Consider the following 15,610-nt stretch of genomic DNA (forward strand, 5'->3'; position numbering starts at 1 on the left):
CTGGATTGGAAGGGATAGACTTAGTCAAATCTGTTCAAGAAAGTTTCCTTAATGAATATTTAGGGAGAATGTCATACTGGATCTCCTATTAGGGAATGAGACAGGGCAAGTAACAGAACTATGTGTATGGAATACTTTGGATCTAGTGATCATAATTCAATTGGTTTCGATGTAATTATGGAAAAGGATAGAACTGATCCCCTGATGAATTTTCTAAGTTGGAGAAAGGCCATTTTGGATGTAATCTGACAAGTGTGGATTCAGATAATTTTCTGGCAAAGGGATACTTGGTAAATATGAGCCCTTCAAAAGAGAAAGTACAAAGTTTGTATGTTTCTGTTAGTGTAAAAGGCAAAGCTAATGGATTTAGAGAACCTTTTTTGGGAGATATTGAGGCCCTTTTTGGGAAGAAGATGGTGTATAGCACATAGAGGCAGTAGGAAACAAACTAGTGTTTGAGGATCATAAGAAATGCACTTAAGAAGAAAATGAGGAAGACTAAAAGAAGGCATGAGGTGGCTCCAACAGAAAAGGTATTGGAGAATCCCAAGGGTTTCTACAGATGTATTAAGAGCAAAAGGGTAGCAATGGACAAACTTGATCCTTTTGATCATCAGTGTGTACATCTATGCATGCAGCCAAAAGAGATGGTTATTATAAGTAGATTTATTTGTATCTGTTTTTACTTGTGAGATGGACAAGAGTCTATAAAACTGAGGCAAAACAGCAGTGAGATCATAGATCATACTCAGATTAAAGAAGAGGAAATGCTTGCTGTTTTGAGGTAAAATAGAATGAATAAATCCCCAGGGTCTGACAAGGGTCTTGGAAATTATGGGAGTCTAGTGAAAATTTGCAGGGGCCCTTCCACAGGGCCCCAAAAAGTCCTTAGCTCGGGTGAGCTGCCAGAGGAATGGAGGATAGCTAATGTTATTCCTTTGTTCAAGAAAGGCTCCAAGAAAAGGCCAGGCAATTATAGATTGGTGAACCTAACATCAGTAGCAGGTAAATTAGGTATACCAAGGAACTGGATAAATAAGCATTTGGCTAAACAGAGCTTGAATAGAGATAGTTAACGTGGCTTTGCTTGTGCAAGGTCATGTCTATCCAGTTTTTCAAGGGGTTTACAGGGAAAGCTGATAAAGGAAAGGCAGCGAATGTTGTCTACGTGGATTTTAGCAGGCCTTTGACAAAGTGCAGAAAGGGAACTTGGACAATAAGGTATAGTAGTGTCCATTCATGATGAGACAGTACATTGGATTTGACATTGGCTTCAAGGGAAAAGCCAGAGGGTGGTATGAGATGGTTGCCTTTCTGACTGAAGATCTCTGACTAGTGGAGTGCTGCAGGGATCGGTGTTGAGTCTGTTGTTGTTCATTATCTATATCAATCTAAATGATAACGTTGAACAGCAAAGAAGCCTATCGAAGCTTATAATGGGAAAAATAGGATAAACAGCAGACGGATTTTAATGCAGACAAGTATGAGAGTGATTGTACTTAATGTGAGCTTTTCACTGGCTTTGTGATAAATTTGAGTGAGGTAGCAGAGTAGTAATTTCGATTGAGAGGTGGAGGATATCAGGGTAGAGGTAGTAAAGGAAGGACAGTGGGTGAAAATGTGGAAAGTAGTTGCTTTGTACCGTACCCTTGGCTAAGCATGGGTTGTAATAGAACATACTTAAGTTTTCTAAGTCAATGTTAAAAAGAAATGGATCAAACTGTCAAGCTTCCCCCTTTTCTATTTCTGCTTGGTTGGTTGGCCTCCTACCAGCATTCCCCAAAGTTTCCTTTCCTTCACTAGAGAACTCTGTGTCCTAGTGTTAAAAAGTGAAGTGAGCTTGCATTATTTCTGTCATCCAGCTGTGTTTGTTTGTTAAGTATTGGATTGAAGGAATACTTATATACTTCATGAATACTGTGCCCAATAGTTATTGACCATAAAATACCAGTGGATGGGAACCCAATCAACAATTTGTATTTATACAATATTTTCTTTTAGTTAAACATCCCAAAGTACTTCACAGTAGTGCAAGGAAAATAAGTACCATTAAACCAAGAAACATTGGAAACTGAAAAGAACAGATTGGTGAAAATATTGGATTTTAAGGAAAGCAAAGTTAGTTGGTGGATGCATGGTCTCAAGCAGCTGAATAGGGAGAGTAGAATGCACAAGATTAAAGAGCAGAGAGATGGAGGAGGAAATTTTGTGGCCCTCAGATCAGTGGTACCTAAATAAAAACAGTAAAGGAACATTAATCAGCAAGGTTGTGATTGGAAAATAAGAATATAACACTGAATAGTGGACCGTGCATTACATTTTTGGTTGAGAATAAACTATTAAATTAGTTTGTTTGTGTTGTTATCAGAAATATGTGAATTGCACCAACATTTAAATCTGAGTAGAGTGTAACTGCCAATGTGTCGGTATTATAAGCAGCTAATGTTGCCTTCACAAAGGATAAGTTATCAAGAATTAAACAGACAACGATTCAGCACGTAACTTCCATCATCTAATTTTCTATTCAAAGTTCTCCAACAGGGGGAATGAAAACTGCCCTCCCCAATTTCTGGCCAGTCATTTGATTTTGAAATTGAAAGGCAGTGGATTATTGTGAATAATTATTTAAGTCAATGCAAGTTATTTTCTGTAATGAGTTTGTGTCAGCATTTTCAGAAATACAATGGTTTGTTATTAGTTCCATTCATACTCCAGCTCAACATCACAGTTTGCAGAAATAAGAGGCAGATCATCCATCAAGCATGGTGATTCTTTTACTGGAAGGTTCCTGGGGATAGGCAGGGATGCAGAGTTGAGGTTAAAGTCAGATAAACCCTGATAGTATTAAATTGCAGAGCAGGTTTGAGGGGGCTGAAGAACCAATTGCTCCTTATTTGTATGTAGTATTGTCCAGTTTGTGAATTTCTGGGTGCTATTTCCTGATATTCATGCAATATTTTAGCCACTGATGAAATTAGTTTTGCATGAATGAACTCTTCTAATGATCTAGATTGGTATGGTTTTTTTTTCAGTCATGCCACATAGCCCAGTGGATTCATCCTCTGAGCAGGGTATAATGATCTCTGCCATGGTAGCCATTGTATTTCATAGCTCTGGGAGCAGAAGATCTAACTATTCTCCAGTAGTTTCTTGTAATAAGGAGCAGATGGCTTCAATGCTCCTGAGAGATGGCTCTCCTGCTCCTGCCATCCCTCATTTTTACATCTCTGTATTCTTTCCTGGTAGATTTTTCCCCTCCAATTAGTTCCACTATGTTCTCTTTTTTTGAGAGCAAAAGTCAGAGTGCAGGGAACCCTGACTGACATTAGGAATAATCTGTTCATTGTTAAATTATAGTTCAATTGAACTTTCTTTAGTAATGTTGTCTTCTGCTCCCACCACCCACCTCATTTCACTACCTCTGTGAGCAGAAATAATTATAGCTTTCCTAGCCACCACCTTTCTTCACAGACATGTAGGGAAGTTGACCAGAGAAGCTATTGATTTAAACAAGCTATGTTAAACTTTTAATTTAACAATGAACACATTATTCCTAAAGTCAGTCAGGGTTCCCTGTGCGATGGCTTTTGCTGGAAAGTATGTCTTTGTGTACATTGGGTTAAAACAAGATCAGACCCAGCTATGATCATTCTCAGAACTGAATCATCTGCCAAGTTTCATTGTCTAAACCTACCCACAGCCAGCTTGTGGAGGTGCTGACAGATAACCAACTTCCTTGGAATTATCTTGTTATATGAATCTTTGGGCCAAAGGGGAAAAAAATGATGAAAGAGGAAGGTTATTGTTTTCCAATGGAACTTTATGGTCTGTTGCCTAGTTTCCTAGCCAGTCAATCCACACCCAAGTCAATGACTGAGAATCAGGCAGTGCTTCATAAGGCAAGCTAACAAGAAGGCACTTATTTCTGTATTTTGCTCAATATCTGCTGTATCAGTGATAGCTGTGTGTTTCTGAGCACTTTTCTACAGAAATCAGAAGATATTTGGAAAATATAGTAAAGTAGTGCTTAGATTAGCCATGAGTTTAAGAATGACAGAATAGAGAAGAGGTCACGTGGCCCCGTCCTGCTTCTGTTTCTTCCTTTGTTTCACTGAACAAAATCACTTGGTGCTATTGACTTTCACAGGAAAACAGAGACGTTGACAGAGCAGGTAGCCACTTAGTGAAGGGATGTTTTAGCCTGGTTTCTAACCAGCTATGGCAGTACTAGTAACTTTGGTGGTTTAGCTCAGTTGTACTGATCAGTGAACCATACTGCTTGCTTATTCTTTGGCTTTAGCTGAAAGAGCCAGGCCTCAAGGTGGTGCAAGATTCTTGGTGTCTCAGGCATTATGCTTGGTTAGGTGTGTCAGTGAAACCACATCGTTCACTCAGACAGGCTTCCAGAACACTTGAAGGTCCGTCTTGACAGGAGGTTACCACTAACAGAGTGGACAAGCTTAAAGGTGTTCTGGAATTCCCCCTGGGGGGAAAAGAGTAACATTCTCATCAACTTATGAGAATCCTTAAACCATGATCCAGCAAAATGGGGGAAAAAACATCTTGGGTTCTAACAAAAGAGCTCAAGCTTCTTCACCCAGAGCTTGTGGAAGTTCAGAGAAATGACTGAAGGTCACTACCCGTCTGCTCAACCCCGTCAAAAACTTCCTAACTCAGTTGTGATAAAGTCAGCAGATCCTATATTGGCCTCATAAGTCACCTCATAACTTACAAAACTGGAGTGGAAGCAAGTTGTCCTCAACTTCAAGGGATTGCCTAAGAAGAAGTAAATTCTCCATATGACACGCTGCTCATTTTTCACAAGCTGCCTATATTGGACAAACACCTTGACACTCCTCAAGGAGTGCAGTAGTTTAAGGAGGCAGCTCACGACCGCATTCTCAACCCCCTTAGTGTTTAAGGGGGGGGTAATTAAATGCTAGCTGTGCCCGCAAAATCCACAACCCTTAAAAGAATGACAGATTTCTGATAGACTTGGATCCCCAGCATGCAGGGGATCATAAGGGTATGGTCACGTGGTCAGTCTTCACATCCACTGATGACATTTTTTTCAATGCAGGACTAAGCTGTTTAAAACAAATAAAAGTAATACCATGTCAGTGTGTAATGCTATAACCTGCCATTGGGTTCTTAGTACACTAGCTGAATCATTGTAGGCAAGTAACTATATGTTACACTGTATCCTGTGGCTGTTGTTTCCAGGTTGTATAATACATGTAATTATTATAGACAACAGTTTGCAAATTCAATGTCCACATAACCAGCAAGACTACTGTATATGTACTTACAACACTTATACACATATAGGAAATATCCCAAATAACTGGGTGGCAAAAGCTAGTTGCTGTTGCATAAGCATTGGCCAGGAGACTGGAAAGCTTTCCTCGGTTCCTTTTACTAAATACTACTGAAATACATGTTTTTACACTGACTAACAGCTCAGATGGGGGCAAGTAATACCCTGTACAAATTAGTTACATGTGACCGTGTAGCATTCATCCAGCACTGCAATACCAGTCTAAATTTCTTTGGCTGAGTCCATTCTCAACCATCTGATGTAGAGTTGGACTTGCTGTCAACTTAGCTGCAACAGATACTAACAACATGGTGGCCTGGAGTTCAGCGCAGCTGCTTTTATTCTCCACCACCAAATTTTCTCTTTTAGTGGTGTCTTATACTCCCCATCCTGTTCCATTCAAGAGGCATATATACCCATGAAAATTAGCTTCAAGGTGACTATCAAGATTTAAAATTCTAAGGAAGTTATTTAGAGCTACACGGTTGCATGCTTTTGTGAAATTTTTCTCATAATCTTGTTTAAGATAAGTTTAAAGTAATACTGATCTAAGATGTTTCATTAAAAGCCTACCCTTCTCTTTATCAGATAGCTCGAGCAGTAGCCAAAGCATTAGATGCAGTCATCTGAACATGATACTTCAATGCAGAGTCAGGTTCTGGGATCTCTTTAATTATCATAAAGCACTTTTTTAAAAATAGAAAAGTCAACAACTCTGCAATGCTATCCAAGAACACACAAAGCTCTTAAAATAATCGCCAAGGAATAATCTGCATAAGAATGCTGTATCCATGGTAATGCAGTTAGTTTGGATGCAAGCTCAGGGGATTGGCGGAGAGAGACAGATAAGATTACTGAAGAAATGGATACACATTGTTCCACTGTCTTGAGGGCTGTCCTAAGCCACCAAAATTGTACACCCTCTGTTAAGATAGAGAAATTATATCAGTTTATGACATGAGATTTAGCAATGAGATCAAAATCCGTCACTAAAGCATTCTGAATAGCTATAATTAAGAAATTTTTGTATTCAATCTCTGATATCATTGAAGTTGCAGACAAAAATGGATGTTCCTGGATATGAGGTGCATTCAGTTTTGTGTGTTTGAAGGAAACAGGCGGTTTTTCAAGTGGAAGTGGTCATAAGTGGAATTGGTGGCTCTGAGGCAAACCATGGAGTATGTCTGGTTTTGTGGGTGATTTACTTGCTCTTTGGCACAACTGGGAAGTGGTTTCTGCCAAGCTGGATTTCACAACTTTTCTTAGTCCATGGGTGTCTGAAGCCAAAGTTGCTATACTGCACAGTGTACAGATTTAGGAGTACATGCAGAGGGTCTTGCTTGAAGGCTGGTGTAGCCACCCCAAGGGTTCGGTGGGGAAGGATCTCAGTTTGCTGCTGGAGAGGAAGGAATGAGGAAGCCCCTCAATTATTGTAGTAGTATAACATGCCAAGGGGCCTCAAGTTTATCAGCAGTGCTATGGATATTAAGAAAATGATAGAACAGTTATGAAAACATTGACTATGAATGGTTATTTTCCTTTAAAAATACTGGAGCAATACATTGGTCTCAAGATTAATTTTAAAAAATTAGTCACAAACAGTGTCTTGTACAAATTGATCATGCTCTCCCTTCTTGCTGCATGAAGCAGTTGCTTTTATAACTGATGAATTGCCTCACTATCACAGCTGATATTCTTTGAGACGATGATGAACCAGGTTCTAAAGATATACTTTGTTGGTTCAGGAAGATGATAAGAATCTCAAGAAACTAAATTTAAAAATGAAAGTAAGATTTTAATTGTCCTGGCTTTGTCAATGATACACAGGATAATAAATTGTCCACCTTGCTGCTGATTAATTGCCTATTTGCCTTTGTTTGCAAATTAATATACTATAAAATAACAATGGAAAATGCTGGAAAATTTCAGCAGGTCAGGGAGCAACTGTGGAGAGAGAAAATGTTCTAATTTCAGGTCACTCATCTTCAATCAAACCTGCAATATTCCAAATGTTTCTCTCTCCACAGATGTTGCATACTTACAGTCCACTGGCATTTAGAGCAGCAATGATGGTCCTCAGTCTCTGTCTGTCCTTGACCGTTGAACACAGATATAGAAGGATTCTTCATTGCTGTTTCCATAACTATTTTGTTTGACCACTTAGGGTTGTTAGCCCTGTGCTGAACCCCCGAACCTGGAGGACTGTTAGTCTGGCCTCTGTTCTGAGACCTCTTATCTATGGGTGACCCTAGCAAGAGTCAAAGCACAAGGCCCTGACTCCAACCAACATAGCTCTCTAGGTCATTGAGGCACGCAAGCCTCTAAACCCCGTGACGTGGTTGTGGTCTCCTGGAGAACAGATGCTGCATGATGTGTTATTTATTTCCAGTATTTTCTCTTTATATTTCAGATTTCAGCATCAGCAGTCTTTACTTTTTGCTTACCCATAGATAAAGGTGTACCCTACCAGGAGATTTTTTGATAGGGCAAAATTGTTGTCGTCTATCTGGGTGGGAATTGATGTGTTGCATTCTACATGGATAGTCCCAGCAATTATGTGCTTTGAGTACTCCTCAACAAGGATTACCAGCCATTTTAAAAGGGACTTGCAGAAGTAGCAATATGTTGTGAGTGACGTAAGTTCCTGTTCAGATCCCACTAATGTAAATTGATAAATCAGTTAATTATTGTCACCATGTTGTGGTACAGTTTAAAAAAGCATTTTGCATGCAGTCTATACATATCATTTCATCTTGTCAGCACCTTGAGATAATACAAAATAACTCCTATAAGTGGTGACTCTGCATGCAGCTCTAATGGGAATCACCAAATATTCCCATTTAGGACTACTACTACAGCTGAAGTAAAATTGAAGAATTCAGAGTAAGATTGCAATCTGACCAAAGGGACATCAGGGACTGTTGTTTACTGCCATCATCCTGGTAATGGTATACACTCCACCTCAGGCCAGCATCAGACAGGCACTGGAAGAGCTGAGCACCGTGATCAGCAGTCACCAAACATTCCAACTACTGGGGGTTTCAACCAGGCCAGCATGAAGAAATGTCTGACCAAATACCACCAACATATCTCCTTTGGAATCAGAGGAGCCAACCCACTTGACCACTGTTATATCAAGAAAGCTTCTTGTGCTATCCCAAGCCCACTCTTTAGAAAGCCTGATCTAAAGAGCTGTACTTCTACTCACAGTGTATAAGCAGAGAATAAAGACCACAGCACCAGTGGTGAGGACCAGGAAGGTATTGTCAAGGGAGGCACACGACCAGCTCAAGAGGCTGGACAAATTTTCAGGGATTCATCTTCAGGTTTAAATGAATATACCACAGTTGTCACCATCTTGTTCAAAAGTTGTATGGAAGAGTGCGTCTTCAAGAATCTATCCGAGATGCCCAAACCAAAAGACATGGATGAGCCAGGAGATTTGTAGTCTATTGAGGGGTAGATCTGTGGCATTCAAGACCAGTGAACCAGAACTGTACGAGATGTCCAGATTTGATGTATGGACGGCTAAATGCAAAAATGCAGATCTGATTGAAGTTAGAGATGGAATTGAATACACATCAGCTCTACTGGGGTATGCAGGCCATTACTTGCAAGGTGAAACCTGATGTCATGAATGGCTGTGATGCTTCATTCTCAGATGGGCTGAACACTTTTTATGCACACTTTGAAAGGGAGACTAAGACTACAGCTGTGCAAATCACTGCAGCACGTGGTAACCCTGTGCAAAAACAAAGGAGCTGGTTGTGGGTTACAGGAGGAATGGAGACGGGCTAAACCCTGTTGATATCAATGGATCTGGGGTTGAGAGGGTGAACAGCTTCAAGTTATTTGGCATCCACATCACCTAGGACCTCACGTGGTCTGTGCACTCCAGCTTTGTGGTGAAAAAAGCACAACAGCGCCTCTTTCACCTCAGACAGTTGAGGAAGTTTGGGATGGGCCCCCAAATCCTAAGAACCTTCTTCAGGGGCACAATTGAGAGCATCCTGACCGGCTGCATCACTGCCTGGTACGGGAACTGTACTCCCTTAATTGCAGGACTCTGCAGAGAGTGGTACGGACAGCCCAGCACATCTGTAGTTGTGAACTTCCCATGATTCAGGACATTTACAAGGACAGGTGTGTAAAAAGGGCCTGTAGGATCACTGGGGACCCAAGCCATCCCATCCACAATCTATTCCAGCTGCTACTATCCGGAAAGCGGTACCGCAGCATAAAAGCCAGGACCAATGGGCTCTGGGACAGCTTCTTCCACCGGGCCATCAGACTGATGAACTTATGCTGATTTGAGTGTACTCTAAATTACATTGACTGTTCTATATATTATAAATTATCATAAATTTCTATGATTACACACTTTGACGGAGATGTAACATAAAGATTTTTACTCCTCATGTAAGATGTAAGAAATAAAGTCAATTCAATTCAGTTCTCGGAGACCAAAATCAGAACATCTATCGAGAGGATGAACCCTTGCAAGGCATTAGGCCCTAATAATGTACCTGGTAGGGCACCAAAAATTTGTGCCAGCCAACGAGCGAGAGTGTTCAAGGACATGTTACAGCTGGAAATTCCCAGCTGCTTCAAAAGAGCAACCCTCATACCAGTGACAAGAAGAGTAGGGTGAGCAGTTTCAATGACTATCCTCCAGTTGCATTCACATCTGCTGTGATGAAATGCTTTAAGAGGCTGGTCATGGATAGAATCAACTCCTGCCTAAGCAATTTACCTATCACCACAATAGGTCGACAGCAGTCAATAGGTCACTTGCCCTCCACTCAGCCTTAGATCACCTGAATAACAGCAATACCTATGTCAATACAACTCAGCATTGAACACGGTCATACCCTCAGTTCTGATCAACAAGCTCCAAAGTCTTTGTATTTCCCTCTGCAACTGGATCTTTCACTTCCTCGTCAGGAAAGCAGAGTCAGTGTAGATTGGAAAAACATCTACTCCTCACTGACAATCTACGCTGGTGCACCTCAAGGACACGTGTTTATCCCATAGCTCTGCTGTTAGGGACAGCTCAAACTGCATTAATAAATTTGCCAATGGCATAACTATTGTTGGCAGAATTTCAGTTGGTGATGAGGAGGCATACAGGAGTGAAATGGGTCAGCTGGTTGAGTGGTGTTGAAGCAACAACCTTGTATTCACTGTCAGTAAGACCAAGGAATTGATTGTGAACTTCAGGAAGATAAATACTCACCAGTTCTTATCATGGGATCAGCAGTGGGAAAAGGTGAGCAGCTTCAAGTTCCTGTGCTCCAGCACCTCTGAAGGTCTATCTTGAGTCAACCATATTGATGCAATATTTCATTGGGAGTTTGTGGAGACTTCATATGTTAGCAAAGACTCGTGCAACTTTCTACAGATGTATCATGGAAAGCCTTGTAACTGGCTGCATCACCAGCTGGTATGGAGAGCCAACGGCATAAGATTGTGAAAAGCTGCAGAAAGTTGCAAGCTCAAACAGGAGAATATCTGCAGATGCTGGAAATCCAAGCAACACACACAAAATGCTGGAGGAACTCAGCAGGTGTGGCAGCATCTGTGGAAAAGAGTACAGTCAACTTTTCAGGCCTAGACCCTTCAGCGGACTCAGCCAGCTCCATCATAGGTACTAGTCTCCCCATCATCATGAACAAAAGGCAATAACTCAAAAAGGTGCAATTTATCATTAAGAACCCCCATCACCCAGGACATGCCCTCTTCTCATTATTATCATCAAGGTGGAGGTACAGGAGCCTGAAGACACACGCTGAACATTTTAGGAACAGCTTCTTCCCCACCACCGTCAGATTTCAGGATGGACAATGAACCTATGTGCACTGCCTCACTTCATTTTTCTTTTTGCTCTATTTATTTAATTGAATTATATATTTTTTTCTTTGTTATTTCTATTTTCTTTTATTATGTTTTGCAATGCACTGGTGCAGCAGAACAACGTATTTTACTACATATGCCAATCATATTAATACTGATTCTGAGGGAAAGCAAAAACAGAATACAGGTGTCTCCCTCCCTTTACAAAGGTAGAGCATTCCTATGAAACCTTTCTTAAGCCAAAATGGCGTAAAGTGAAGAACCATTAATTTATATGGGAAAAATTTTCATAAAAGCGAAAATCCTCTTTGTAATGCAAAAAACGGTTACTAATGTACGTCTTTTGTAAAAGCGAAGTGGCATAAAGCGAAAATTGGTAAAGCAGGTGACACCTGTATAGAGTAGAATGGTACAGATACGGAGATTGTGGTGAAAGCAGACAAGAAAGTGCATAGCCGTAATGGGGGAGATTGTAAGGTCAAGTACCCACTTTATTGTACAAGAGGATGGTTCAGTAATCTTATACAAATACTTTATTGTCACCAAACAATTGATACTAGAGCGTACAATCATCACAGTGATATTTGTTTCTGCGCTTCGTGCTCCCTGAAGTACAAATCGAAGTAAATATAATAAAAATTTAAATTATAAATCATAATTAGAAAATAGAAAAAGGAAAGTAAGGTAGTCCAAGTCAGGTCCGGATATTTGGAAAGTACGGCCCAGATCCGGGTCAGGATCTGTTCAGCAGTCTTATCACAGTTGGAAAGAAGCTGCTCCCAAATCTGGCCATACACGTAAAAGTAGGATAGAAGCTGTCCTTGAGCCTGGTGTGGCATGCTTTCAGGCTTTTGTATCTTTTACTTGATGGGAGGAAGGAAAAAATGTTTGGGGAGGAAGGAACCCTTGATTATGCTGGGTGCTTTACTGAGACAGCAAGAATTGTAGACAGTGCCCACAGCTGGTTTTCATTAATATTCTGAGAATTGGAAGGTCAGCAACAACTCTCTAACAAATCACCTCCATTCCACTGTATCACAGAACCTCCGTTTTGTTCCTTCCCTCCTGCCTTAAAATCTGTTAGGCTTCTAACTTCTCTGAGTTTTTCTGGAAAGTCTTTAACAGAAAATATTCCCTGTCTGTGAATCCCACCTGACTTTTCTTCATATTTTCAGCATTCCTTGTTTTCTATTCAGATGCCCACCATTGCAGCATTTTGCTTTTGTTAGTAGGATAACTAATTTGTCAATCAGTAAACTCTGATACTCAGCACTATGGTAAGCAGGTTTTCTGGGTAAAGGTAAAACAGTACTACAGACACTGGAATCTGGAAGAGGCTGAAGCTGAAACATTAACATAGAGCTCTGCCTCCACAGATGCTGTTTAACCCACTGAGTTTTCCCAGCGTTTTGATTTTTCAGGATGATTGGATGTTATTTATGTGACGCAAACTAAACATTTCACCATATGTTTTGATGTTTCAATGTATGTGCGACAAATAAAGCTAGTCTTTTTACTTTTACTTTAGCTTCTCAATTCTCAAATTGCAGAGTGAGTTTTATCATATTATGATCACTGTCTCCTGAGGGTTCCTTTACCTTCGAATCCTAATCAAATCCGATTCATTATACAACACCCAATCGAAAACTAGTTCCTTCCCTCCATTCACTCACCAGACTGCATCATACTCCATCTGACAGACTCTCCCCCATCCCACCCCACACTGGACCCATTGCTGCATTCATTCGCAGCTGGCACATGACTGGCACCCACTCCCATAAACACTGCTTCCTGAGGTCTTGTCTCCTAGTACCAGCCTGACGGCCTTTAACAACACTATGTAATTAGTGGTATTTAAAATATAGGTTAAGTTGATTTAAATAGGCTTAGAATGAGAAATAATTTAAGGAATAAAAGAGGTACTAGTTAAGACATGAAATCATATACAATGAAATAAAGTAATAAAAACAACTCGACTAAGCTTACATTTGGTAATGAAGGTCAGTGGTCTCGTTCAGATTAATGACACCACTTTAAATACACAGCTGAGGGGTCATGCCCAAGTATAACTGGTCCATCAAGATTAGGTTATGGAATGGCCCAACCTGCATGGCAAATCCAAGGTTTGGAGTGCTGTTCTGATCTCCACATGCTGTACACCTTGCAGTAGTGTACAGGGGTGTGTGTCTGCCATGCACTGTGGGGTGGGAGGGAGGAAGGGACAGGGACTGAAGCTTTCTGTATGATCCTTTACAATGGACTTACCCAGAGGCATATATAAAAGCCTACTGTTTCTCAGTTCCTAATATCCTTCCTGTTAAAATCTATCTTGCCATATCCCATAGTCTCAGAATTTCAGATATGCCACTGTTTTTCTCACGCTGCCCTTCTGTCAGCAGAAGTTGGAGGACTCCATTTGCTGTCTCATTCTCACATAGACGAAGTGGCCCAGTTCTCAGTTTCCAAGCCATGTCCTTCCATAGCAGCACCAAATATGATTGAAACACTGAGCACATCTCTCACTTCCTCTTCCTTCCTGGGACCGTTCTTTCTCCCACAACCTCAGGCCCTGACAGTCTCATAGAGCTTGCTTGTACTCATTCACTCTTAAGACAACAGATGTATTTACTGTTCTCTCTCAGCAAAATAATTCAATCTACCTGTGTAATTTCAATCCTTCGTACAACTGGAATTACATAAGTACAGTGAATTATTTGACTAACTGTTATTTTTTTGTACTGAAATGCGTTCCGGAACTCAGCATTGACAACACCTAGTTTCAAATGTGCTTCACAGTCATTTAGCTATATCTAAAGATCAGTGTTCTTGCCAATTTTCCACATGACTCTTCTTGTGTTGTATATCCTACTTGTGATTTCACTTAGCCACCTCAATTTTTAATTCTCTATTCATCCCCACCAGCAACCTCCTCCCACCTTCTAAATGTTAAAGATGTTTTTGGAGATGCACTAAAATAAAGTTCTTTTTCTAAAGACTGTGTCATCTGGATTAATAAGGATGCTGCTTATTGCTTGCCTGTAATATAATGTATTCATACATAATTTAAACAGCTGGTACAGCTCCTTTATCACAGTACCAATTTGACCTTTAATGGCTGTTTTATTCCTCTGTAGAGCCAACATGTTTTAATCTCACTCAAATACCATCTACAAATTTTATTTCCACTTCTTTAACCCATAAGGTCATGGAGTTATAAACATTGAAACAGGCTCTTTAGTACATCTCATCCATGCTGATAAAGATTAGTCCAATTGGACTCTCTAAATCTTTTTGATCCATCACTTGTCCATATATCTTTTAAACATTGTAAGTGTATCCACCTCTGCAGCTTCTTCTGGCAGTCAGTTCCATATACCTACCAGTCGCTGTGTGAACAAGTTTCCATCAGGCTCCTTTTAAACCCTTCCCTCTCATCCTAAGTCTATATCCTCTAGAGTCTAGACTTAGACAGACCTACCATTAAACATAGAATAGCAGCACATAGGACAGACCCTTCAGCCCACTATATTGTGCTTAATTAATTAAGTTAATGACAACTAACTGCACAAATCCCTTCTGTCTGATCATGGCCCATACCTCTTCACTCTCTAAATATACATGTGCCTATTTGAGAGTCTCTTAAGCACTCTATAATTTCTGCCTCCTTCACCATCCCTGGCAGCACATTCTAGGCACCTACCACTCTGTGTGGAACAAAGCTTGGCCCACACATCTCCTTTGAACTTTTCTATCACCTTTTACTCTGGGGGAGAAAAGACTGTAACTATTCACCTTACCAGTGCCTCTTGTTGCGCCTGCGATCGAAGTCACCGGAGAGACACCGAAGTTGGTGATAAAGAAATCCTTGCCTTTACGAATGAGAATTGCTTCCCCAACTTCCCTTCTACTGTCAGTGATTGCCTTCATCTTCCCTGTGTTCAGGAGCTCTACAATGCCATGGGGAGTCTGTAGTTTGAGTTTGTCCCATCATCGCCTCCTTGCACTGCCTCTGCTACACAGCGTGGAAGTCCAGCTACTACAGCTGCCTGCTTTGTTGAATAATATTGTGTCCCCATGGGGCTGTAACACCCCTGCGTTGTAATACCCCTTTAAAGCAGGCAGCTGCATTAAAGGTGAAAGGTATGAGCCTCATTGGATAGCCCTAGTACATCTGTAGTGGGTCAAAGGGCTTGTATCCGTGCTCTAGGTCTGGCTGTGAAGTAGAATGGGAGATGAAGCGAATATCAGAGGACCTGATGTTTTGTGAGTGTTCGACCAGTTAGCGAGAGGTAGTTCCACATATAGTGAGGGGGAATGCACTGTTCAGGATTACTGAGAATCAGAAATAGGTTTTATTATCACTGACACATGCCATGAAATTTATTGTTTGCAGCAGCAATACAGGGCAAGAGATTAAAGTTACAATATAAGTAACTTGTT

General features: G+C 40.7%; 1 protein-coding gene across 1 annotated transcript in view; it reads left to right on the forward strand.

Moving 5' to 3' along the window:
• pdhx (pyruvate dehydrogenase complex component X) overlaps positions 1 to 15,610 on the forward strand; it is a 218,000-nt gene that overhangs the window by 195,644 nt on the left and 6,746 nt on the right. The window lies entirely within an intron of this gene.

The sequence above is a fragment of the Hypanus sabinus genome, chromosome 7 (genome assembly GCF_030144855.1).
Source record: "Hypanus sabinus isolate sHypSab1 chromosome 7, sHypSab1.hap1, whole genome shotgun sequence".
NCBI classification, from domain to species: domain Eukaryota; kingdom Metazoa; phylum Chordata; class Chondrichthyes; order Myliobatiformes; family Dasyatidae; genus Hypanus; species Hypanus sabinus.